The following is a 24,129-nucleotide window of genomic DNA, read 5'->3' as shown; positions in this document are numbered from 1 at the left end:
CTATAAACATTACTTTGTCCTAGGCTGGGGTATCAGCTCATGAAAAAGGAGGAGGAGAAGCCCTTTTATCTTCATTTCATTTTGAATTGTACTTATTTTTAAAATTCTGCTTCCTTTTTTTTTATATCAATTTGTGTTAAAACTGTAGAGGATTTAACTCATTAGTTAACAGCTTTATTGGCCTGTGAATTATGCATTTATGGTACAATTTGAAGCACCAAGGGATGAAAAGATGGTCTAAAGTTTGCCCAAACCCAAAGATCATGGTTCCATGCCTGAGACAGAACAACTAGGGGAAACCTTTGACCCTGGGTCAGTGGTTTAACAGACTTTAACCCATTCCTCCTTGAAGGAGACCCAATCTTTTTGTTTTTAGTCAGGCTCCAGTAAATCTTAGTCCTGTGCAACCACACTTAGGTGCAGCAATGTTTCCCTTTGTCCCCTCTTTGATGCGACTGGATGAGATTCTCAAGGCAGTGGCCAGTGGCGGCCTGGGTATCTGCCTCAGCAGCCAGGAACTTTCAGGAGCATGGAAGCATTTAGATTCTGAGGGCCCCTGCATTGCAGATGCATTCTTTAAGCAAAGACTTCACTTGTGCTTTCTAGCCTTTTACCGGAATTGAGAGACATGTCCAATTTCATTGTACATTTCCATTACTTTTAATAAAAGTGTGTAAATCTAATATGAGGTAGGCATCAGTAATGGTAGCCATCTTGTTTTAGGAAAATATGGAATTTGAGAGCCTGCTGAAAGAGCTTAAAAGAAGAGAGGTCTTTGCAGAAGTAATGTAATCTAGCGAACATTCTGTTATTCATCAGTGAGTGATCAAGGAGGAAACAGCTCAGTGGGGCACCTCGTTTCAGATGCTCTGATTAAGGTGGCCTTGATTTGTCAAAGCTGGTCTTCGGATGATGTTCATTAATACGGTTCTAGACTGAGACTGACAAGCTCTGCCAGTGTTGTCTTCCTCAAGTAGAATCCCAGATCTCCTTGGCCTCGTGCTTGTTGGTACAGTTTTCATTTCTAAAGGTGATGAGGTTAATATTGCTAGAAATAATAATTTAGCCCTTACCTGATTTAAAACATTTCACCAAAACTGTCATCCTGTGTGGTACTGATGAATGCCTGCAGGCCAGCTCGAGGCAAAACTGTGAAGTAGGCCAAGTTTATTTTTGACTTTCCTGACTGCCTCCCCAAGTGGTCACCTTCCATTTTTTTCAAGGCACCTGTCTCTCCTTCTTTTCCCTCACTCCCATGACCACCCTCCCTCAACTTTCAATACTATTTTTTTCTCATGTCCTTACTTTGTTTTTTTCCTAATAATGAAGGAATGATTTGGAAACCTCATTCATACTAAGGTACTAATGTCTTCTTTTATTGCCCTTCTTAGGGATACTTGCATTTTAAAAGGACCTCATGGAGAGGACCAACTTCAAACCCATGGAAGGGATTTTTGGTGGGCGACTTTTGAGCATTGGTAGAAAGGATGTTTTATCAGGGCGCACCTCTTGTAAACTTTTTATCTAGCCCAATTAGTAGTTAATGAATGGTTAATCCTTGAGAGGTTTGTTTTTTTCCAAACCAAAAGAGGACCTATGTTAAATATAACAAAATTTTTTAAAAATGATCGAACTTCCAATGTGATTATGGGGGTAATTTTAGTAACCATTCGCAGAAAAGGGGAAGACAGCGTGATGTAGCAGTTACAGAACGTGCTGAAGGCAGATTGCCTGGCTCGAATTGTAGCTCCACTTCTTTCTAGCTGTGTAACCTGGGGCAAGTTTACCTGACCTCTCTGTACCCCAGTTTTCTCATCCGTAAAATAAAAACAATAATGATTATGAACCTCATGGGGTAGTTACAAGGATTAAACAAGTTAATGTGTAGATAGTATTTGAGAAGTGCTTGGCATATGGTAGGCATTCAATAAATGGTATTGATGATGATGGTGGTGATGATGATGACTGCAAACATTTGAATAGTAGAAGAGTGTATCTGTGCAAGACCTATTATTTTTTCAGCCCATGATTTTTGGCGTGTATTTGGATTCTTGGATGACTCACACGCAGTAACGCACAGCCGCCCAGGGGTCTGCAACCATAGTTAGAGTTTGGATTAAAGCCACACCCTTGCTGGCCTCATTTTGCAGAGATAAGGAAAAGCTGAAGCAGCCAGAGTCAACGTAGGATTAGACTTTGGAGCTCCCAGAGTTCCCAAACCCGGGAGTTCTGCGAGATATATTCATCTTTCAGTTAAGGCTCCATTTATTTCCCTTGTGTTCAGGGGCTCAAGGAGGGAACCACTGTTTCCTTTACTTTATGAGTCATGGTTCTGTTCTGTCATTTCGGGAAGGGCCTCAGGCCCCTCAACAGTGTCACCACTGTGCAATTATCTTGAGTGAAGGCACACAGCAAAGCGCATTTCCTTTTTAATGTAGTTATAAATGTCGCATCACTTGGAGATTTAGGAATCCGATCAGGAATTCCATTTCCTAGTCAAATAGGGTATAATTACAGTGGGACTCTGGGCCCATCCCTCACCAGGCACTGTAACTGGGGAAGAGGAAGCAAGGAGCTATTCTGCTTCCTTTGGATCTGAGGGGCATCTGGAAAAGGAGAGGTATCACCTAAGCTCAAAGCCATAGAACTGGTTTGCTTCCCCAGAGAAATGAGGCCTGCTCTCCAGAGAAATAACAAGTTAGAGTTTTCATTCATCCACAGAGCCCTTGCACTGGGGTGGAGGTATGCGGCAGGAAAGACGGTGCACCTTGTCATTTTTGGTTTCTTCAAGACAGGCCAAGGAACAACCAAGTCATTTTAGAAACTTGTTCCTTAGGGATTAGCCCCTGATGAGATCCTATGTCCAATGTACAGGAGGCCTATAGAATGACTCTATGAATGAATGAATGAATGCTTGGCCACCTAAGCCTTTTGGAGGAAACTTCTGGCATCGTGCATAGCCTTAGGACACGTTTATTATGCATCTTCCATGTATCAAACCCTGCTCCAGGGATAAAGTTTTGTGTCATTGTCTTCTGCTCTGCAGCTGGGGAAACAGACAAGGAACCAAAAATGACAAAACAGAAGGTCATTGTTTATCAAGGTCTGCCCCGAATTTATAAGAAGGGCTTCTATTTCTGCCTGGGCAAAAAGTAGAATCCTGGGTAATTTTCCAGAGTGGTTGATGCCCAGACTGGGTGAAGATGAAGAAGGGTTACCTGGGCAGGGAAGAAAGGAACAGCAGCCCAGGGGGAAGGAACATATTCTCCTTGTGCATGTGCAAGAAAGAAGGGGAGTGTGACGTGTTGCAACACTTCCAATAGGGTGCACTTAAGGGTATGCAGAACACTGAGGCTGCAGAGGAGGGCAGGGGCCAGACCATCAAGGGACTCCTAGGCCAAGCAAAGGTGTATGGATGCTGGTCTAAATGCAGTTGTGTTGGATGTGAGTGGTCAAGAACTGAAAGTCTGTACATGGAGATGTGACCTGATTGAACTTCCCTTTGACTAGGGCTACAGCATGCGTGTATTAGTCTGTTCTCACACTGCTAATAAAGACATGCCTGAGACTGCGTCATTTGTAAAGGAAAGAGGTTTAATTGACTCACCATTACACATGGCTAGGGAGGCCTCACAATCATGGCAGAAGACAAAGGAGGAGCAAAGTCACATCTTATATGTCAGCAGGCAAGAAAGCATGTGCAGGGGAACTCTCCTTTACAAAACCATCATGAGATTTACTCACTATCATGCAAACAGCATGGGAAAAACCCACCCTCATGATTGAATTACCTCCCACCTGGTCCCTTCCATGACACATGAGGATTATGGAAGCTACAATTCAAGATGAGATTTGGGTGGAGACACAGCTAAACCATATCAGTGGGTCATGGGTTGAGCATGGGGGAGACAGCCTGGAGGCAGGACAAAAAAACTAGGGGACCATCATCAGTAATTTAGGCAAGAAGAGCTGTGTGAGGACTAAAGTGAATCAAATTGTATTATTGTATTAGGGATATTTATTAAATAAGTAGAATTTAGCTGTGCTAGTCACAAAAAAAAGTAACTCTGTGAGATGATAGACTAATCCTCTCCACTACAGTAACCATTTTACCATCTCAGTGTGTCCTATAATATCATGTTGTAAGCCTCAGATAGATGGAATACATTTATTGAAAAACAAAAAGAAATGATGGAGGCCTGAACAAAGACAGTAGCAGCAGTGGATTGAGACTAGGGGAGGATTTTGAAAGAGATTTTGAAGTTGAATCAGCAGGATTTGACTGGATATGAAAGGGAGGCAGAGGGAGTTGTCTGGGCTGCCATCTAGGTTTCTCCCGTGATGCACAGGTGGTCAAAGAGGGTGTTGTCATTCAATGAGGATAGTTTAGGAGCAGGAGCTGGTTTGGGTAATGGAGATAAGGTGCAAGGAGGGAAGAGAAGGATAAACATGATGACATCTCTGCAGAGTCCAGAAGAATACATATTTTCCATTAGTGACAATTGCCCCTCACCTGCCACCCCAGATGACTGCTGGGAAAACTTGGAGGTCTTTGGTACTTTTCCATTTTCTTCTCAGTCACTTCACTCTCAGCAAGCATATTTAGGTCTGGGGTAAGATACCATGCTAGGCATTAGAGATACCGTTATGAAGAAGGTACAGGTCTTGCTCCCATGGTGTTTGCATGCTGGTCTCTTTCCCATGCACACTCCTTGGCCTGCTTATCTGTGTGCACAGTCCCATGCCCCACTCCCAAAGTGATTTTCTTCTTAGTTATTGCCTCATTCCACATACAGTGATTGATGAGAAAGGCATAGGAGATTTGGCTGTTCTAAGTGAGTTTAGAGCTTTAACGGGAGATTCTAGAAGTTGAAGAACTCATTATCAGAAATGATTACTTCTGACAGTGGCATTTCCCCATCATGCCAGGCAGTGAGAGAAGTGGCTGTAGTCTGGGATAACTTCCTGTTGCTCCGACAGGCAGACTGCCTAGGTGGTAGCTGTTCTGCCACCCTGGAGAGTCCTTCCAGTTCCAACTCCTTGCTCATTCTGAAACCAGACTTCAGCATTCTTTATTAATAGTAAAAAGTTCTCCCACCTTCAGAATGAAAGACCGTTTCAATAGGTTTAGGAGTCCTGAGTGCTTCTAAAGCTCCAAAAATATAAATTCTGTCTCTGCTGATCAATTTAGCCACCCTCCAGCAGCAATAAAAATTTAACAGAGCTGGAATCAGAACCACCTTCCCTCCAACTCTGCATTTTCTTTTCATAATTTCAGTGACAGACCTATTATTCAGGGACATTCAAAGGATTGCATTATCAGAAACAAATTCCACAGGCTCTCATTGTACCCCCGAAACCAAACAGACCAAGCAGAAGAGGTCTACAGAAAGAGGAAGAAAGAAATAGTTGGTTCTGTGTGAATGATGCCATTCCTCCCATGTATCGGTACTTGGGACAAGAGACACCCTCAGTATTGAGCAAACCTAGGGAGGCTCTTTTTACTTCTCTAACCAGGTGATGCAAGATGCTTCATTCAGGCCAAGAGCCAGAGAAAAAAATACAGAAAAAATGCAGACGAGGGAGGCATCTTTGCCTGGGTTCCCTTAGCGCAGCTACCCACAGAGTTGCAGAGGGGAAGAAATGCTAGAAATTTTCTGGTCTGAACTATAGTACTATATAAATATAGAATGGGGGAGATATAGCTTAATAGAAACTCATGTGAAATAAAATACAGGTATTGAGTTCAACTTGGGGGATATAGCAGAAGAATACTGAAAAATTGGGGGAGCAGTTGGAATCATGCAGGCTATGAAGTCAGGTGACAGGAACTGTAGCTCAGGTCACAAGGCCTGAAGAAGCTTGGAACATAGGAGTCTGGGGTGGGGGGGGGGGGCAACAGAACAATCTTTTCACGCTTGAATAATTGTCCCATGGAATAAGAGCAGGCATCAAACCCTTTGGCCTTAAAATCTAGTCCATTGCTTTGTTTTACTTTTGAAAAATCTAAAGCCCAGAGGGTTAAACAACTTTGTCAAGAGCAGTCCTGAACACTGGTATCCTGTCTTATCAGAGGCCACTTATCAGATACCACTGACTCCATAACTGGGTATACAACTGCATGTAATAATTAAATCACCATATGTGTGTATATGTGTATGTCTATATATGTGTGCATATAAATACATATACATGTATAATTATATATACAATATAACATATATATACAATATAATTGTTATTGTGTACATATAATCATATGTATATATAATTATACATAATATAATTTATACATTATATAATATACAATATGTAATTATATATTAATATCATATATAATATAATTATATAATGTATATTGTAGATTATATGCAATATAATTTATAGACTGTATTAATATTGTAATATATAATATTCAATATATAAATAATTGTGTATATATTCTATAATATTATAGACTATACAATTTTCAAATATATATTTATTTGAATGCCTACCATGTAGAAAGTCCTGTGCTAGATGCCAAAGGGATTTCAAACCATATACATTGACCTCTGCCTGCAAAAACTTCTAGTCTTATCAGGGGAGTGAAGACTGAGGCCCACAAGGGATGAGCTGGCTCACCAGGCAAGACAATGGCTGTCTGAAGGGAGATGTAAGTAAGAGATGCTCTTACAAGTCTAGAGATGAGGGAGATCACTTTGGTGGAATGCTAGGTTATAAAGAGATGTTTAAAAACTTTAGGATATGAGTTCATTTCTAGCTTGCTATCATCTATGTCTTTTCCTTCCATTAGCTTGTAGCTCCTTCCAGAGCTGGAACCCTGCCCTATGCTTTTTCTCTTATCTCCGTAGAGTACCAAATATCAGCCATACACAAGTGCTTAGCATAACTTAAATAGAAAACTATAAGGAGTTGACTTTTTGAAATGGAGATTTCCTCTTTCATAAAGCTCATCTGTTCAGATAAGAGCCCATTTCCGGGGATGGTTGGAGACCACGAGTCTGGGACACAACTGGGACCCGGTTCTCACCTAGGTTTTCTCCCTCTGGCTGAAAGCTGACAGACATTTGTGAGGCCTCAAGCTATCAGGGCAGTCTTGGGGATTATCTGGTATCTTATTCGGCTCTATGTATTTCCAACAAAAAAAATGGGAGGGAGGAAAAGGATGTTCCAAATCAAAATAAGCCCCTTTGATAGTGTTTCGATGTTTCAGCTGAGAATTATACTGGGGAGAACTGTATTTTTCTGGGGTTGTCAAGGCTCCCCAGCTAACCTCCACAGTTGCCGTTTTAAGGGATGAGGAGTTTTACCTAACCCAAGGGGAAGGTCCCTGGAACTAAAGCAGTCACCATGTTTTCTGAGGGTGAACCAGGTACAAGATTCTGTGCTAGCAGGGTGGTATAGAGGAAAGGACATAGAACTAGGAGTCAGGAACCCTCAGGTTTTAAACATTTATTTAAAAAAATTTTTTTTTGAGAGACAGGGTCTAGCTCTGTTGTCCAGATTGGAGTGCAGTGGCATGATCATAACTTACTGTAGCCTCAAACTCCTGGGTTCAAGAGATTCTCCTGTCTCAGCCTCCCAAGTAGCTGGAACTACAGGTATGCATCAGCATGCCCGGCTAAATTTTTTCTTTTCCTTTCTTTCTTTCTTTTTTTTTTTTTTTTTTTTTTTGTGTGTGTGTAGAGACAGGGGTTATGTCTTGCTATGTTGCCCAGGCTGGTCTCCAACTCTTGGCCTCAAGCAGTCCTCCCACCTTGGCCTCCCAAAACCCTGAGATTACAGGCATGAGCCATCCCGCCTGGCCTTGTTTTAAATGAGGTGTTTCAACTAGGTGGCCTCTGGAGTTTCTTCTAGTTTAACAATTTTGTTCCATAGGAGAAACAAGTATTTAACTATTAACTCAATTCAGACCCTGCAGAGTTGAGACAATGTGCTCAGGCTTGAAGGGAGAAGAGCCCTGGGAACTTTCTCATTAGAATAAGCTCTAGTTTTCACATAGGTTTCACGGAGGGAAATCCTGAGCTCCAGGAGGTTACCACTGCACTGAGGTAGACCATGCACCACGCACTCATCAGTGACATATCCTGTAGTTCATTTCATGCAAAAATCTGCAAAGAGGCCTGTGAACAGCAGAAGAGCATGGAAAATGCTCATTAAGCTCTATGGTGCCAAGGAAGGAGCAGGCCCTAGCTGGGGAGGTGGGCGAGCCCGCAGGAATGAAGGGTGTTCCGGTTTTCACAGCTGCTCTGCACCTTGGCCACTCCAAACTCCTCACTTTACTGTCAAGGAAACGAGATATGTGCAGAATCTCCAATTTAGGCTGAAGTCGAGTTAGACAAGCCTTTCAGTTTTTGTTGCCAGAATGACTTTGCCATATATGTCACTCTAAAGCCGCCTGAGGAGGGGGCTGGGGTTAGACTCTGCCCCGGTGACCTAAGACAGCAGTTAATCTCCACGGAGCCTCTCCATAAGGGGGATAGGCCCCAAGGGGACATTGTGTCCATTTACTAATGACTGTAAAAGGCTGTGAAAATCCCAAGTACTGGTGGAATGCTGCTCACAGCAAAGGGAGAAGGAAAACAATGTAGTTCCAGGACTCTGCAGCCTGAAGACTTTCTCTTTGCTGGGAGGAGCAGTGTGGACACTCTAAGTGCCCTAAATACACTGACTTGATCACTATGCATTATGTACATCTGACAGAATTGCACATGTACTCCATACATTTGTACCAATAAAAAACCTTAAAGAATACAGGTTGCTGGAGGTAGATTTTAAATGTCTAGTTTTCCAACGGGAAGGCATGTGAGAACCATTGCATGTTCCCAGATGGGGCTTGTGGTTCCCCCTGCGTGTTTCCGGTGCTCTCTGTGCTCACCTCTGTCTAGGGACTCAGTACAACATCCTCTTACAATTTTCCCCAGTGTTCATGCTCACTGGACAGGGAGTTCCCTGAGGACGGGAACATGGTTTTCTATATCCAGCCTCTAGCACAGTGCTTCAGGTAATAGATACTCAAGTAATTGTTTGTTGACTGAAGAAGTGATCCGTTATTAAGCCACAGCATGGACTAAAATGGACGACAACCCTGGGCCATCTTAGGAATGGGAATGTTTCCCTTCGAACATCCACATTGCATTTCCACGTGTTTATCAGGGTGTCATAAATAATGAATTAGCGAGAGCAGGAGGTTTTATATAGCAGGGGAGGAGGAGGAGCAGCACCTGTAGGGGCAGGTATGGGTGTGGGTCGGGCTCTCTGACAGCAGCCAGTGGTCCAGGACTGCTGAGGAACCCTTCTGGTCAGTCTGCGTGTCTTTCACACTCCTCCGTAGCTTAGGGCACAGACTAGGGGCTCAGATGGAGGAGGAGTCATGGTTCCCATTGCACCTTCTTTTCTGGACTCCTTTGCTAATCTGTGGTACTATCATCCCATTCCCCAAAAAGAGTCAGACGGGAAAGATGAGCAGAAAGGAGGGGGAGCACAGCTGGGCATAGTGGCTCACGCCTGTAATCGCAGCGCTTTGGGAGGCCGAGGTGGGCAGATCACTTGAGGCCAGGAGTTCGAGACCAGCCTGACGAACATGGCAAAACCCTGTCTCTACTAAAAATACAAAAATTAGCCAGGCACGGTGGCAGGCACCTGTAATCCCAGCTACTCAGGAGGCTGAGGCAGGAGAATCACTTGAACCTGGGATGCGGAGGTTGCAGTGAACCAAGATTGCTCCACTGCACTCCAGCCTGGGCAGCAGAGCAAGACCCTGTCTCGAAAAAAAAAAAAAAGATGGGGGAGCAGCAATCACTTTGGGGCTTGGGGCTGGGGAGGCCCCAGGGACTGCAGAGGAGTAGCCACTACTGCTGCCATTAGTTGCCTTCCACTCTCCATGCTCATGAGATTTGATGTCATACTCCCAATGCATGAAAATATGTTTTAGACATAGAGTGCCCTATCAATAAAAAGGATCCTTATAATTGTTATTAAATCTTGCCAGAGTGAAATATTTCCTCTAGGATGAAGTTGTTTGGCACATGGGAAAAATAATCCCTGCTGTCAGCCTTGCAAATAGCTAGCAAACATTTACTAGGCTACCGTGTTTTGGGGGAAGGGGGAGGCACTGGTGGCTGGGGGTCTGTCTCTGTATATACATATTCCACATGCCTTCCCTCAAGAGGCACATGGAAAATGCAATGAATGAAATCATTCTTGCATTCACCTGGTTTAAATCATTACTTGCCAGATCAAGTGGGTGGGTTGCCTATTTTAAGATCTTTGAGGAATCAAGCAGAAATCAAAGTTTTCATTTTGGATGGCCCACTGAGAAGATGACTGCTCCAAGCCTTGGTTTTGTGTTTTTTTTTTTAATTTTTTTAAATTTTTTCATTTTTATTTTTTGGTAAAATGAGGATGGAAGGAAATGATCACAGAGGTTGCTTTCTATCTCTGGTAACTGATGAACCTCTATGGCTAATAATGTTACATATCTCTGGGATGTGGCAGGAAATAACTAAGACTAAGTGAGAACTATTCAGAGATCCTGGAAAGAAAAGTGTCAAAGGAACAAGTCTCCTGCATGGGGTCTGCCCTGAGTTCCAGCCTTGACTCTTCCACTTGCTAACTATGGGGATGTAGGCAAGTCACGTCAACTCCCTGTCCTTGGTTTCTGCATCAGTAAAATGTGCAGCTAGTAATTCCTACCTCAGAAGACTACTGTGAGGCTCAGAAGAGGTATATGAAAAACTGTTGTGTAAAATACTCTTCAAACGTAAGTCATAGCAACCCTGGTTCTGCCACTAGCTTTAGTAGAATGTAGGGGCTGCCCGGATCTCTTTTTCCTTAAGGTCTCTTCCAGTTCTAATAGTCTATTCTTTCATCATGATATTTCCAAGTGTTTTTGTGAAATACCCTATTGGCTAGCTATGTGTTTATAATCAACAGGTGTATAATATATTGGAAGGGCTTAGATATCATTTGCTCCAGCCTACTAAGTCATGCAAAAATTCTCTTTATGGCACCTTTGACAATGGGTTCTTTATCATGATGGGGAAATCATGCCTAACAAGGCAGTCTGTTTTGATTTTGAGCAGTATCATACTTTCACAGGTTTTTCTCATATTGAATCAGATCTGCTCCCTGGTAAATCCTACCTACTGGCCCTCATTTCTGTTCTCTGGAACTGTGAACACTCCAAAGTAATCAGTAATCAGCTTTATCTCAAACTCCTCTCTTTGTTAATTATTCTTTCCCTGATTCACAGATAAGGAGAAAGAACAAAAGTTAAGTGATTTGTCCCTGGTCACATAGAGGGACACATTAGAGTATGATGGGAACTTGGAGCTGTAGGGGTTTGAGGTTGTTTCTTAACCCTCCTGAGCCACACAGAAATAGTCTCTGAACTTATGCAGAGAAGCCCCTGTTCCATTTTACCAATAAGCACAATTCATTGCTTTGTTTTAGAGTCTTCTGTTTAGCCAAATGTTTTCATTACATTAATTGTAAAAGGTTTTTTGGGCTGACCCAGACTGACTCACAATCACACTAGTGCACACACAAACACACACGGACGTAAACACAAATGCAAAACACACACACATACACACGCACACGGAGACCCAATATGTAACCAGAGTGATGTGTCAGGAAACTCTAGGAAAAGCTGTCACATGTTAAGTTTTTTCCATTAAGCTTGAAACAATGTCAGGAAAATAGATTATATGTAAACATAGAAGAAATATCTCTAAGTTTTAAAGCAATGTTCTCAACTCAAGTAAATCCAGTGATGTAAAAGAAAGGAACTAAGAAAAGAAGATCGCAGAATGGAAAAGTTCGCAGAATTTGAGCTTTGTTTGGATAGGATATGGAATATCATCCTTGGTTGCTGATTTTTTAGTTTTTGATTTTTGTCTTGAGCATGTAGTTACCACATAGAAAAATGCACAGTAGTGAAGTTTGTGTAGAACAACAGGGAAAAGGGAGAGACTGTCCCATTTCCTAACTGTCCATGGAGGGGTTCCCAGGTCTCTGGGAAGCTCAGCTGTAAGAGGAAGAAGAGCAACAGTCCTTGACTCCTTGACGTGAATGGTGAGCTTTGTGCTTTGGAAGATTTTGTAGCATCCTAGAGAGAGAGGTGTGCGGGTGACTTAGGAACCCCTGTCCTTCTCCCAATACCAGCCATATTTTCCAAGTAATGAAATTGAGGCCCCCCAAATCACAGGGACTTGTGACCCACCATTCAGCAGAGCCAAGACTAGAATCCAGCCCTGGAGTCTTAGTCCAGGGCTCTTTTTACTGCATCCCTGAGCAGAGTATTTGACTTCCTTCTTACTGCCCGGAAGACGGACACCCTAAAAACAGTGGTCCCTTCCATCCTTATGAAAGCATGAAGAATTATGCCTTTCATTAAGGCACAAAGAAAATCTTATCATGATTTCTTTCAATGATCATAGCTCAAAGTCACGATTGTTTCAGATGTATTTCTCATATTTAGACTTAGTATCTTACACGGTTAAGGTATTTGTCTTCTATATTGGCTGTAAATGAAGGAAGAATTTTAACAGCTGTCCAACTAGAGCAAGAAAAAAACTGAAAGACAAAAAAAAACTAGGCTTTTTTTTTTTTTTTCAAAGTAAGAGAGGAAAAATAACATTAACACAAAGGAACATTCTTACTAAGAGTAGGTGGAGAAAGGCATCTGAAAAATAATACCTCAAGATGCATTGAAACATTTTAGGGAATTAGGGAATTCTGATCTCTTGAAAAAAAAGAAAATTAATATTAAAGACAAGCTGTGAGTTTCCATCTGGCCTTGCTGCTTTCCACTAACGCTTCCATGACGGAATTCATCTGTCCATCAACTGTCAAAAATTCTCCTGTCAGTAAATCCCACGACACCCCAGCGAGCCCACCCCGCTCAAAATATTCCATGCCACAAACTATTCCGAATTCTGAATCCTTTTTTTCAGATCTCTGTACTATAAGACATAAAAGTTGCTGCTTTTTTTCTTCCTTTTTTTCTCTTTCTTTTCCCAACATCTCTTTCACCCCCACACTCTGTAGTATGGAGGTAAAGGGAACTTGGGTGGAAAATTTGGGGAGCCCTCAGCTATTTGAAGATTATGTTCCCACCAAGTCTCTTCTAAGCTTTTTCACTGGAGTCTGACAACAGACAGCCCACATCTGTTTTAAAACACCAAGTGCTTGTGAAGTGTGAACTCCCCACTGTTTAATGTAACTACATGACTATTTAATGTACACAGTGGTAGAGCCACTCAGAATGCCAAACTGTTGTGACATGCCTGAAGGACATATATAAACATAATATACTGTGGTTTATTGTGACAAAGAACATCTATGCCACAAATAGGAAGATCTGTTTGCTTACCAGTGTAGTCAAATGAGGAAGGAAAAACGTGTACAGTACCCTCTCCCCCGCCCCATCGCCCATGTCAATAGTGAAATTGATACCAGATTGATGAAACAATAAATCCAGAATAGGCATTTTATAATGTTCTATGGTAATAATTTTAAGCCTAGGATTTTGAAATGAGTCATTCATTAAATTAATCTGAATATATAACGCAGTGAGAATAGAAGGGAGATAGAAAGTCACTACAGGGAGGGCTGCTGAGAGTTTGGCCTCTTCTAGAAACTTTGTTCCCTTGTGTGGGTGTCAGGGACATTTTTGGATGGCAGAGACTTGGGTAACATGTTGGTGCTGCTTTTGGCCAACTTGGAGATCGTAATTTTCTGTACATTGTTACCCATGGAAAAACATCCACGGTTGCTGCTTGTGTTAATAAATGAAGAGAAAAGACATCATGGCTTTGCAAACACATTTCATTTTTAATATTTCTCCCAAAGGTGGATTCTTATACCTTCTGACATCTCATTAATCAATCGATCAGAATGTGTTCTCTTACATCTCATTGTTACAATTCTAATTAACCTTTGCTAGTTAAATACTTACCAAAAATCAGCTCCAATTGTAATCCCGTTTCCTCTAACCCAAGCATTTCAATAAAAGCTTTTCTTTCTATCGGTCTTTAATAAGAATTAAGTGGAGAAGAACTATACTGTGTGTGGTATCTGTTGCTTTTTAAGGGATTTTGAAATTCTAGAATAAAATCTTTAGGCATGAAACACAGATGAAGATGATACTTTTAGTAAGCCTCCAGAGTGTAGACAAGGCTATTCTTATATATACTTTTAGGAAAGTATTAACCTTTTTTAAATTCACAGTTATCATTTCTCAGAAAATAACTACTTCCATGGAAGACATAACATCCCAAAACAAAACAACAACAACAATGAAACCCTCTTGTAAATGATACTAAGAAAGAGAACAGAGATCTAGTTCTAAAATAAAATTTAAACTGCTATTGTTGTTGGCATTTAAGTTATACTGTTATGGTACAGACTAATACTCAACTTCATCCAATATTTCTAGATTGAAAATACCAGTGCAAAGTCCTGGTCATTAGAAAAACTTACTCCTGCCTCTGATTATTACAATTTGGGGTTCCCATGGTTTGGATATTGCTATATCCTGTGGCTCACATAATTTCCCATAATAATTTAGCAGTCACTAAGGGAACAAATCTGAGAAGGCCTTTATAAAAAGTGGTGCCTGCTTTCCTGTTTGCCTTAGAACTGCAGCCCACGTCCTGGAGCATCAGGGGTGCTAAGGACTTTTCTTATAATGGAAATTTTAAAAGGACAGTTTAAGGAAAGCTCAATAGAGGAGCCAAAGATAAATTCAGCAATACAGCAGTGAGGAGCAAAACCACTTTTGCAGAGCAGGGAGAGTTTTAGTATAATGTCTTTTGGGATCAGATTGTTGCTTTAAAAATGTGGTGAATTAGCCGGTTTTGCTTCCACATGATTTCATAGCATACTCTTCTCTACTCCTCTGCTGCCTCTAACCACACTGAACACTGCCATTCCTGAGCAACACTTCACATCGGCTCCTAATGCGCAGAAGTTTCTGGTTACACGGCTGCAGTTTCTGTCTAACGTTACCACCCTTCCACAGCCGAGCGGACTTGAACGGGCTTTTATTTTAATTTCCTTTCTCCCGCCGGTTGCAACTTTGGAAAGCCACGCAAGCCTTGCCACACAAACAGGGTTAGTGCCTCTTTAAGGAATATTTAAATTGCATTTCCTACTGTCAGTTAAATCTCATCAATCATGTTTTTAATTAAAAAGAAGGACATCTACATCCCACTTTCGACTCAAAGTGCATAATGAAATCATAGATTGGGGCAGGGCTGGAGAGTTTCAGCTTTGCTGGATGCATTCAGCAGAGATGCGGGGCAGGTCAGGAACACTGGTGCATATGCAAGTGGCAAACAAATAACACTCCTGATAGGGCCGGGTGACATGTGTCAACCCTTGTCATTGAGAAACAAGAAAGGCAATGTGCCCAGACAAAGGGTAGGGTGGAATCTCTACACACTGGCAGAACCTGACCCACGCGCAAGGGCTTTGTGTAGCAGATGCCGTTTCTCATTGTTCTGTGCCTCCCTCCCCAGTACCCCTGACAACAGCCACTGCCGCTGGCATTCCACCCTGACATCTGTTCAGCTTTATTGATGCGGCCCTGGAGGAATTCCCAGTGTAAACAGGGAATTCTCTAAGGGAACCCCATGTTGTAAAGGGATGAGCTGCATAATGCAAAGATTTAACCACTATTTAAAGGTGTGACACTTGATTGAAAGTGACTTGCTTTTTCCCCCCTTTCCAATCCCACCTCCCTCTCCACCCTTAACTGTATTTGGCACCAACTGGCTGCAGCAACACCCCCACCTCCCACTCCATCGCTTTGTTTTCCTGATGCATAACTGTTAGGAAGAATGAAGGATGGGGGGCCTTGGGTACCACCATCCAAAAAAGCCACTTAAAAAAAATTTCTGGGTTACAGTCAATTGAGTCTAGTTGTCGCGTTGGGATCCTGTCTGCTGCCCACCCACACTCCTGGCGAGAAACAGCTTGCAAGTCGCTTGGTCCTGTGGCTGAAGCTAATGGGGTGGGCTTTGTGCTCCTTGCTAGAAGCAACTGTGGCAGTTCGCAGTCCCTGAGCAAAGCCTGGTGGTACTAGTTCTGGCAGTGCTAGAACGTAGGGGATTTGCCTTTGGGATTTTGTGTTTTTGGCAATGGCGCCGTAGGATATTAATAAGGATTTTTTTTAAAAGCAGACCTGATGGGATACGGGATGCATCCGTCATTGCCCCGGCAAACGTACGTGTGCTCTAAGGCACCTCTGAAGTGTCACACTCTCACTCAACTTCCTGGCCGATGTTCAAGTACAGGGAGTGTCGTGCGAGCTCCAGCCATGCACATTGTGTCACTTTGGTTGAGCATGCAGAGACCGGTGAATAGGGCCTTATGCAGCAGGACCGCCTCTATTAGCAGTAAACTCGACTTGTGATACGACATGGACAGAGTCTATTTTGTAAGTCCATGGGCTGAATTTGGATTCGTGTGCTTCCAACGCTCTTCCCTTCCAAATGACTGGTGGAGAGACAAAATTTGAAAACGGCAATGATGTCTTCCTGCAGTGTTTCAGAATAAATGAGGTTGTGGGTACCACAATAAGGGCAAAATAAAATAGCAGAATTATCCGAGGATGAAGTCAAAAGTCATAAAGGGAAATCCGTCTTTCTAAAGGCCTGAAGTATTGCTGACCTATGTTTTCAGAGAACAGATATCAAAAACAAGATTGGTGTGTGTGTGTGTGTGTGTGTATGCACGTGAAGTCAACAATAAGCAGCAGCCTGGTCCTTCACCTGGAGTCCTAAGATTTGCTCTTAGCTGACCATTCTTTTTCCCTCAAAGGGAGGTGCACTTCCATCATGTAAGGCAGTGAAGCTTTAAGTCAAGAAGCCAGCACACCATTCGGGAATGCAGACTTTCCTTCCCATTGCCACAGATTGAATTTTTACTTAAAACAACCAAAACCCTCTAGAGAGATTTTATCTTTAAAATTAATTTATGTATTTTCTTCTGACCCAAACAATGTATGGTCATTTTAGAAAATTTAGAAAATATGGACAAATAAAATGAAAATGGCCCAGTAACTTACCGCTCAGAAATAATTGGTAATTATTCCAGTTTTGTCTCTTATCTCTCTCTGTATTTAAACAAAAATGTGATAATCTTATGTTTACTGTTTCGTATTTTTTTTATACTAGGCTATCTCTTGGTATTATTAGATGTTATTCTATAACATAATTTAAATAATTATGTAGTATTTCTTTGTATATCATAGTCAATTATCCATTTGGGGACAAATTTGTTTTCCACCATCGTATTTATTATAAACAATGCTGCAAGGAACATCTTTTGTAGATAAAGCTTTGGGTATATCCATGACTCTTTTTTTCGGCAAATCCTTAAAATAGAATTGCGGGGTCAAAGGCTGTATGCATTTTTAAGACTTTTGATCTATATCGCCATACAGCCAGAAAGATTGAACTAATTTATACTCCCACCAGCTGTGGATCAGAGTTCCCAAAATGGAAGTCTTTAGGGCATATTCCTGTGTGTCCCCATAAGGTGGAAGTCTGTGTGGTGAAGCTACAGTCCCTTTTCCGTAGATTCGTGGCAGCATGTCTAATTAATATGTCCATTCTTAATGCTTTCCCATCTGTATTTCTCTGCATGCAGTGACTGAAAAATACCATCAACAGCTCAGTGCTGATAGACGGTTCAGAGTCCAGCAATGTCCTACTTTCCTTCCTGTCCACTTTAGAGTGAAAAATAAGTTAACTTTGACATTTTTAGCAGTCACAGATTTAAAGCAAACTGGAAATAGAATCCAGGCCCAGTTCTAAAAAGGACACGCGAACGCTCCAGCATGCCTACGAGACCTGTTGGAAGAGGGAGAAAACAAAACAACTCACAACGTTTCCAGTGAATGCACTTCCATCAGAATGTGCTACTGATGGGCTGCCCCTTTAAGCACAGTTTGCCTTCACTGAGTTTGAATATACCTTTTGGTATTCAAATAATTTTGCAACAGTGGATACAGACCTTCTTTATGTGTTATTGGTCTGGGAACAGCAACAGATTAAAAAAAATATTACCAGGTCAAATAACAGCTGTTATTATTAAGTTCAGCTTTTATTATCAATTTTGCCAGTAGATTCTGGCAGTAAAAAAAGAAAGTCTGCTTCTGAGCTTTTTACTAATCAGTACTCTCATTTTGCTAATATTCTAACGACTGTCAATTTACTTCAGTGCTGCCATTTGCAGAATTTTCCAATTAGCGGCAAACCTGTTCCACCTTCTCCTGTAATTACGGGGGACTCAGTTCAGATCAGCTGCGGCCAGACAGCATATGATGTAGTTGCCAAAATCTGTGCAATGTTGTTTTTAACCTTTGCATGTGCTGGCACAGTTTTAACATCTCTGTTTGTAGGCAGGAGGCTTCTGCCGTAGTGGCATGTGTCAAAATATCAAAATTATTTTTAATAAACACACAACGAGGATGAAAACACAAATAGGAGCATATTTGGGTTTTGGATCAATTTAATGTCTGCTCCAGATTCAGTAGCATCCCCTACGCTGCCCGTTCTTTTTTTTTTTTTAATCAAGAGACTTTTGATGAGGAACAATTGAGAGTTGCTGAATTGCATCAATTTCAACCTGTTTCCTTTCCTAGTTAAAAAAATTGCTGAAGAGTCTGAAAATTTAGAATGGAGGGGTCCTAATGATCACTTGTCATAAGCCTCTCATTTTTATAAATGAGGAAACTAAGGCTTAGAATGGAGGAAGGACTTACCTAAGGTCGCACAGCTAGTTATGTGCAGTTCTGGGACTAGAACCCAGGTCTTCTGCCTCCAGTCCAAGGTTTGTTCCACTACATCATACATTTTCCCCCTTCTCCTGGTGGCTTCTCAATATGGCAGAAGACAGAGCAGGGAAGCCTCACCCAGATCCCTTGTTTCATAGAATGCCTTGCTAGCAAGATCAAAGCCAATCAAACTCTCTGAAAGCTGCCTAAACAGCTGACGTTGCAGTAATAACAATAGTGCAGCAATAACTATTATTGCTACATGAAAAAAATATATTTAATAATAAGCTCATTGATTTTTAACAACATCTCTGTGTTGCCTAATTGATGGGAAGTTGTATGTTTGTGTAGCCGATGGGCGTTATGAATTAAATATGGCCGTCTTTCCTTGAGGGGTGCATGTCAATGCACAAAAGACGGAAGATCTACATTTCCCCCAAGCAAAATAGTCCCCTTGTACCAAAGCAGGGAAGACTGAAATGCGAACAAAAATAAAAACCATCCATCACTGTTTATTAAGTGCTGCTACTTGAAGGTAAAAGGGATATTGAACTGTTTTTAAATTGGAAGGAATGTAGCTGGACAAAATATTGATGGTAATATTAGCTAGGTGACAAATTTTATTCTTTTTGTCCACATTCATCAAAGGAGCAATTTGGAGTGAATTATTCTCTCTATGCCCATAAACCAATTTTTCTTCCCTTTTTATTTTTTAAGCACACATGTTTATTAAGGAACATGGCATAGGAAGGATGCTATCTTCTGGTTCAAGTCGTCCAAACCTTGCTGCTTGAGTCAAAGGCTCCACAATTGCTTTAGACCAGGCCGTGCATTGATCTCCAAGGTGCTTATATTAATATTAAATTTTATATGTGCTTAAAGATTGAGGCAGACTGAGTCTGTTCCCACAATTTAAAAGAAAAGGGGTGGGTCAGATTTGATTTCATTTTTAGCTGTGGTTTTCAAGTGGAAGTTCTGAAGCATTTATTTATTTTTCCAAATTTATAGTGTGCCCCTTCAGTCCAGTGTTCACTGGCTGCTGTTCAATGAAAACATCCAAGTTTCTATGGCAAAATGGGCTGAGGCAGGGAAATGAAAATTGAAAATGTCATCTGACAATGGGGAGAATTTCAATAAAAATTTAGTTTGAAGTTTCATTCGCTTCAACTCTGTTCAACTTCAAGTCATTTTTGTTTTTATGAGGCCATATAATCTCTGAGATGTTTCATGAAAATCTTACCAGGCAGTCCATCATACTCAGTGATAGAGGGGGATTGCTGGATTTAAGACTCAATCCAATCCTCAGTGTTGTTCTATATGCCTACTGTGTGTCCAGAGATGGCCTGGAGGTTGGCATCCCTAACTTCTTCATTTGGATTTCTGGAATCAAGCCTCTTTCATCCTCAAATGTACAGGTAGCCAAAATGACAGTCTCATTACTTCTGGCAGATCTCATCATCCCAACCAAAGCTAGTCATTGAGCAACAGAAAGAGGTTTGTTTGCAAGTACATTTATAAACCTAAAAATCCCTTGAATGAGGCTGCTGTCAAGCCGAGTGGATTTTCTTGGATGTCATTGACTTCCATAGCTATCTCTTTCTCAACTAAATGAGGACACTTTTAAGGAAGCTGGCTGGAGTTAATTAATCAGTCGATCAATCAACAAGATTTTAATGAGTCCCTGCAAGGCACTAAGCAGTGGTAACATTTATGTAGCACTTAATGGTTGCCAATGCACTTTCCCATGTATTGTCTTATAGGTAGATATTCTTATAGATAGATATGAGTGAGGCTCAGAGAGGTTCAGTGACTTCCCTAAAGTCACACAGCTATAAAGTAACGAGCTCTACTTCAGATCTTCCAGAACTGTTTTTCCTACACTACTTGAGACAGTGCAGGTGACCATAAGATTACCAGCCAGCTTCCTCAAGTGTCCTCATTTAGTTGCGAAGGAGATAGCTAAGTCCCAAATGAGTAGTATGGTCAAGAAGTATACCTGATCCTGGATGAGCCCTGGAGATGTAACCTGAATAAAACCAGAAGTCCATGTGTCCCTGCCACAACGTGATGTCACACCCAAACATTTCAGCAGCTGAAAGTAATTGAAAGCGGTTCTAGTTTTTCTCTGCATTTTTCAAAGAACATTGAAGTAATTATAGAAAATTCACTTCATAAGATACTGCCTCATTATTTTGTTCTCCATTCAGCTCCCGCATCAGCCACCCTAAAGTCTATAACCCTCATTCTCCATTGTCCTTCCCCTGTTCTCCCCCTTACTTTTTCCCTTCTGTTTTTCCTCCTCTCTTGTGTGTAAACCTTAGCCCTTTCTACCCCATTTCCACCATTTTCCCACTGATACCCGGATCTGTGCCAGGCCGGCGAGCTCAGTGGTGGGGAAGTAGGTGTGTGGAGAACAAGACTGTGAAGACTCAACCAGGATCAACATGACCTTCCTCACGTGTGTTTAGACGTCCCAAGGAGAGAGTCATTGTGGACCAAAGGATCCTGACTTACAAGGGAGATAGCATTTGTGTGTGCTCTGAAAGAGGAATAGAACTTCGAAGATTTTTTTTTAAGCACACATGTTTATTAAGGAAGATTTCAAAAGTGGAAAAAAAAAAGTACCCAATAAGAAGAAATGAAGGCACATAGTGAAAAAATCTTGAAATAGAGAAGCTCCTTGCCTTAAAAACAGAGTAAGCCCACAATAAAAAGCCTCGTCGAGTGTCTGCTCTCAATAAGCATCGTACTAAGTGCTCTAAGTCACCATAGACCCTGACAAAATGTTTTCAGAAGGAAAAAGTTTGCACTGATTACTTCTCTCTCTAACAGGAGTTGGATTAAGACAGTGTGTTTTAAACAAGCAAACTGTGGAGCCAGGATGCCCTGTTCACATCCCGTCTCCACCATCTGGTAGCTGTGTGACCTTGTGCAAGTTCCTTAACCTCAGTTTCCTTGTCTGTGTAAGATAGGGATATTGATGCGATAATATCTCACAGGACTGTCGTGAGTAATTAAATGAATCAACATGAGCAGATCACTGCTCAACACTGAGGAAGCATTAGTTGTATTCTTCACTCTTATTAGTTGTAATATTACTTTCCATTGAAATCTGTCTGCATAGTTCTTTTTGAACTGATTATAATAATATAATACGACTCCTGGTTATTGAGTGTGGAGATAGAGGCATCTCACTGCGTCAGCACTTAATACATGAGATTTTGTTTAATCCTCGAAAGCATTCTGCATGTTAGAGCCCTCCTGTGTAGCAAGTAGGAACTCCTTGCTGGTCTGTTTGTAGTTTGGCCAAGCCTGGTCCACTTCCTGGTGGAAAGAGGTGTCCTCTAGTTCCTTTCTCCTCTCCATTTCCCTGGTTTTTTTTTTTTTTTTTCATTTAAAAATCATTTTATTATTAATCATTATCCCATGTAGCCTAGTGCCTGACATGTATAAGGAATGTTGGTAAATACTCCATTTAAAGCTTCTTTGTACATATTTCCGTTGTTAAATAAACTCTGAATTCACATAAAAAGTTAAATTAATAACTCATATTTCCTTCTCTTGTAACAGGCACGTATTGGTAGAATATAAATATTCTTGGGCTCTGGCTTCATTCTAAGTGAAGACAGTAATTGATCACATGGTACAGCTATTGACAATAAAACCAAGAAATTGTCAGCTGGTGTCCTGGCATGGACTAGTGCTGAGGTGGGAAATAGAAAATTCACATTTGGTTTCTGGGCCAAGTTGGGGCAGGAATGGTCGTGGGGAGAAGAGGACAGGGAATGAGTCAGATGGGAGCATATGAAAGATCTGCATGGGTTCTCTTGCTGTCTCTTGCAGCTAACCCAGATAAGCCTTAAGTTTATGAAGACCAGGTTTCTAAGAGGTTCTTTTCTTCCTGCAGTATGTGGAAATCCAGCGTGTGCACCTTAGATGCCAACAGTCTAAAGAGAGTGGGTACATGTCTCAGGAATCCACACTAGCTGTACTTCTAATTTTTTTCAGTATGAATTCAACCTAAAAAAACCTTTTACTCTTACCAGATTCTAATTTATTCCTTTTCCCTTTTAATTAGGGGAAACCCATTTCTGACAGATTCGCAAAGTTTTGGCTACCTTTGTGTGGAGGATAGGAGAGGAGACAAGCCGTGTTCCTTATCTGATGGACTTTTTTATAATATATATATTTCTATTTTAATCAAGTGGAGTAAATACATTCTGGGCTTTTCCTGAGGCAATGTGGGCCAGGTTTTATTCATGACAGGGCTTTCTTATTAGAGTTATGAAATCCTTGTAGAAAAGTCAGGGATTTCTCAGAGAAGATTTTTTAAAAATGCAAAACTTGACACACTTTAATTATTTCTGCACTATAATAACAATATCATATAAACCCCACACTGTTTAGGACTTAAGTTCCAACTGAGTACATTTTAGCATGATATATACAAATAAGAGTGTTCTAAGGCCATAGCCAAGCCAATCACAGGACTCCTCTGCCATCCTCTCCCCTGTCCCCTCTTCTAACACTCAGAGGGAAGCTCCTGTGAGGTTTAATGTGCACCAGGAACTCCAGCAGGAGTTGCCCACCCTAGCAGAAAGGACCATATTATTTGGTGGTTTTAGGTTCTTTTGTGTTTTCAAGTTTCTATAGTGATAGAAGTTCTCTCTAGAGTGGAAATTTCCTGTTGGTCCTTGAATCAGCCAGGGTTCTCCAGAGAAAAGGACCAATAGGAAATGTATATATATCATGTATATTATATATGATATATAATATGATATATAATATACATGATGTGTATATAATATATATAATATACATGATAGGTATTATATATAAATATATATGATATCTAGATATATAAATACATGATATCTAGATATATACAAGATAAGGAATTGGCTTATTGTGGGGTGGGGTGGGGTGGGAGATGGCAAGTCTGAAATTCATAAGACAGGCCAGCAGGCTGGAAACCCTGGCAGAAGTCAATGCTCCAGTTTTGAGGCAGAATTTTTTTTTTCTCCAGGAAACTTCAGTTTTTGCCATTGAGGCCTTCAACTGATTCGATGAGACCCATCCACATTATCAAGGGTAATCCCTCTACTTAGAGTCAACCAGTTTGTAGATGTACCTTCAGTGTAACACCTAGATTAGTGTTGGATTAAGTAACTGGGTGCTAGAACCCAGCCATGTTGACAAGAACTAACCATCACAATCCTGAAACTCTCTTTCATCTACGGAATCCTTGGACTTCTGAATCCTCTTGCTGGCCCAGAAAAGATCATGTGGACCTCCTCCTTCATTCCAGGGGGATAATCTGATCTGTTGGAGATCCT

The 24,129-nt window shown here is 41.2% G+C and overlaps 1 protein-coding gene and 1 pseudogene across 2 annotated transcripts in view; both read left to right on the top strand.

Moving 5' to 3' along the window:
- Positions 1-24,129, top strand: part of EBF2 (EBF transcription factor 2) — a 204,508-nt gene that overhangs the window by 95,169 nt on the left and 85,210 nt on the right. The gene's annotated exons all lie outside the window — the stretch shown is intronic.
- On the top strand, positions 7,151-8,517 carry LOC134810814 (uncharacterized; annotated as a pseudogene).

Source organism: Pan troglodytes, chromosome 7, assembly GCF_028858775.2.
Source record: "Pan troglodytes isolate AG18354 chromosome 7, NHGRI_mPanTro3-v2.0_pri, whole genome shotgun sequence".
NCBI classification, from domain to species: Eukaryota; Metazoa; Chordata; class Mammalia; order Primates; family Hominidae; genus Pan; species Pan troglodytes.
This window is presented reverse-complemented; position numbering and strand designations above follow the sequence as displayed.